Source organism: Arachis duranensis, chromosome 4 (genome assembly GCF_000817695.3).
Source record: "Arachis duranensis cultivar V14167 chromosome 4, aradu.V14167.gnm2.J7QH, whole genome shotgun sequence".
NCBI classification, from domain to species: domain Eukaryota; kingdom Viridiplantae; phylum Streptophyta; class Magnoliopsida; order Fabales; family Fabaceae; genus Arachis; species Arachis duranensis.
The window spans coordinates 39,451,314-39,455,215 of record NC_029775.3 but is presented as its reverse complement, the minus strand read 5'-3'; positions in this window follow the sequence as shown (position 1 = coordinate 39,455,215).

Sequence of the window (3,902 nt, the reverse complement as noted above, 5' to 3'; positions counted from 1 at the left end):
ACATTCATCATGTTCTTGGGTACGAATGAATATCTTGGAATAAGAATAAAAGAGAATTGAATAAAAGAAGATAGAATTTCATTAATACTTGAGGTACAGCAGAGCTCCACACCCTTAATCTATGGTGTGCAGAAACTCCACCGTTGAAAATACATAAGCAAAAGGTTCAGGCATGGCCGAATGGCCAGCCCTCTCCATGATCAAGTGACCGAATGATCCAGGACTTAAAGTGGTCAAAAGATGTCTAATACAATAGATAAATGTCCTATATATACTAGACTAGCTCCTAGGGTTTACATGAGTAAGTAATTGATGCATAAATCCACTTCCGGGGCCCACTTGGTGTGTGCTTGGGCTGAGCTTGATGAATTCACGTGTAAAGGCATATCTTGGCGTTGAACTCTGAGTTATGACGTGTTTTGGGCGTTCAACTCCGGATCATGACGTTTTTCTGGCGTTTAACTCCAGACAGCAGCGTGTACTTGGCGTTCAACGCCAAGTTACGTCGTCATTCTTCGAATAAAGTATGGACTATTATATATTGCTGGAAAGCTCTGGATGTCTACTTTCCAACGCCGTTGAGAGCGCGCCAATTGGAGTTTTGTAGCTCCAGAAAATCCATTTAGAGTGCAGGGAGGTCAGAATCCAACAGCATCAGCAGTCCTTTTGTTAGCCTTCTTCAGAGTTTTGCTCAAATCCCTCAATTTCAGTCAGAATTTACCTGAAATCATAGAAAAACACACAAACTCATAGTAAAGTCCAGAAATGTGAATTTTAACATAAAAACTAATGAAAACATCCCTAAAAGTAGCTCAAACTTACTAAAAACTATATGAAAACAATGCCAAAAAGCGTATAAATTATCCGCTCATCAGCTGCCTAAAGTTGTTATTGTTATTCCACTTCTGATTTTCATTGTTATCTCTGCCTCCTCTGTTATAATTGTCCCTCCAACCCTGGTTAGAATTGTCTCTCTAGCCTTGGTTAGAGTTATCCTGCCATCCTTGGTTATAGCTGCCACCTTGATTGTACCCTTGATTGGAGCGGTCATGAAAGTTATGAGTGGCTGCTATAGTGTTGTCTTCTGGTTGGAGCTGCGCACACTCATCGATATAGTGACTGTAATCTGCACAGATTCCACACACTCTTTGTGGAACTAACTGCTGGCTGTGCTGTGGTGGAGAAGGCTGAACTTGCTGAGGTTGGTGTTGATTCAGTTGCATCTGCTTCAGCAAGTTAGTCATTTCACATAAGCTCTGAGCTATAGCAGCATTCTCTTTACTAGTGGATACCTCCTCAACAACTTTTAACCGACTTTGTCTCTGCCTATGATTCCTAGTAGAGTCAGCTAAGTCTCTGATCAATTGCCATGCTTCGTCCGTAGTCTTGTACTTTTTCATAGAACCATTGCAAGCACCTTCCAGTATGGTCCTATCTTGAGATTTCAAACCCTGTGTAAAGTAACCGAGTAAAACTATCTTATCAATCATATGATGGGGACATGCGTCTCGAAGAGTATTGAAGCATTCCAAGTATTCATAGAGGGTCTCAGATTCATCTTGAACGATCATAGACATGTCCTTCCTCAGTTTATCGGCAACTTGACCTGGAAAGAATTTATCCAGAAACTCTCTCCTAAGTGCATCCCAGTTGGAAACAATTGCTCTGGGTTGAGTGTAGTACCACTCTCTTGCCTTTCCCTCCAGAGAAAACGGGAAGGCTTTCAATATAATAGAGATTTCATCAGTGCCATCACGCTTAACAGTAGAACGAGCGGTCTGAAAATCCCTAAGATGCTTGATAGGCTCTTGAGCAAGTAAGGCATGAAATTTGGGCATCAAAGTTGAGTAGTGAAGACTTTATTTCAAAATCTACGGCTACTGCTGGGTGGTGCGCCTGGAATGGTTGGAGCGTAAAATCAGGGGCTCCTTCCTCCTGGATAGTAACTCTTCTGGCCGCTGCCATGTCACCTGCACGTAAATGAACTGGATTAGTAGAGAGGGGGCTTGTTTCTTCCTTAGATGACGGTTCAGGTTCGTCCTCAAAGAGGAGTCGCCTACGCTGAGCTTGCCTTATATGTGAAAGAGTTCTTTCAATCTCAGGGTCAAATGCTGGCAAGCTTGGATCAGGAAGTGAACGCGTCATTTAACGAAAGAAACGTACAGTTCATAGTGACAAAATTAAAATAAAATGCAAATAAATAAATTCTAATTAATAACTTTAGCACTCTATTGCAAATCCCCGGCAACGGCGCCAAAAATTGATCCAGCAGAAATTGGTGAATTAAAAATTATTAAAATATATACGTTGCAAGTATAGTTCTTAACTCACCAGAAATCCACTTATCAATTTAGAAACGTGTCACAGAAATTTAAATTTAAAATACTGGGAGTATGAATCCCAGGTCGTCTCCCAACGAGTTGCAGAAAAGTGTGCTATTTTATTAATCAGATGTTTTTAAAAAGGTTTGAGTTGAGTAAACAGGGAATTAAATTGGAGAATTTGAATAATGTAAATAAAAGCCTTGACTGGGAGTTGATTAGTTGGAAGCCCCATTAATGTTGGGGAACTCTCTAGATTGATTGATAATTAAAGGTTATCCTATTTAGTTATCTCTTACTAGGTAAGGGAAAATCAATCAAGTTGAAATGCTATGTCCGTTCACAAGTTGCAACCCACTTAATTAAAAGGAATTGGTGTTAGTGACTAGAGGGCAATCCAACACTAAACCCAATTACAATCTTTCTTTTGAGCCTTCCAACTCAAGGGTTCCTTTCAATCAACTCCCCATCAAGTTAGGGAACTACTCGCTCATTGAGAATGTAAAATTCATAACATATGAAATAATCCTAAAAATATTCCAATGGTAAAATTAACAAAGCAAAGGACATGGAAGAGTAAAGCCAAGTAAAGAAAACGAACTAGAATGACGAAGTCTTGATAAGGTAATAACTCTTCTCAGTATCCCAATGCAAAAAGTGATAGAAAAATAAAAATCCTAAAGACTATGAATGTAGAGAGAAAAACCTAGAGCAGGAGTAAAAACTAGATCTAAAACTAAAACTGTGTAGAATGAATTGTTGTTCCTGGTTTCTGCATGTTCTCTGGCTCTAGTCTGCTATTTTGGGCCGAAAACTGGGTCAAAATAGGGCCCAAAATTTCCCCTAGCGAATTCTACAGATTATGCAGATCGCGCACGTCACGCGATCGCGTCATCCATGCGGACGCGTCATTCGCGTTTTTCCTTGCCACGCGTTCGCGTCGTCCACGCCTCCGCGTCACTTGTGCTTTTCCATTCCGCGCGGTCGCGTGAGCCATGCGGCCACGTCACTGCGATTTCTCCTCTTTCGTGCGAACGCGTGAGCCATGCGGCCGCGTCACTTCTCGCTGGTTGTCTCCTCAATTTCTTGTGTTTCTTCCATTTTTTGCTAGCTTCCTTTCCACTCTCCAACTCATCCATGCTCTATAAAGTCTGAAACACTTAACACACAGATTACGGCATCGAATGGGATAAAGGAGAACTAAAATGCATAATAAAAAAGTCTCTAGGAAGCAGTTTTCAACCATGTAATAATTTCAGGAAGGAAATATAAATGCATGCTAAATTAATGAATAAGTGGGCAAGGATCATGATAAAACCATGCAATTAAATAGAATATAAACCATAAAATAGTGGTTTGTCACCCAGCGTGCTTTTCATTTGGGGAAGGAAAGAAGAGCTGGGCTCTTTTGTGTTGTAATGGGTTGGGTTGGGCCTTGGGCCCAACACGAGCCCGGTTTGCTCGGTTGGGTTTGTTCGGTATAATCTTGGGCCAAATTTTTTAAAATTAGTGTCAAAATTTTTATTTTAATTAGCTCTATCTCATTAAACTCTAATATTCTATTTTTTTATTTTTTAATTA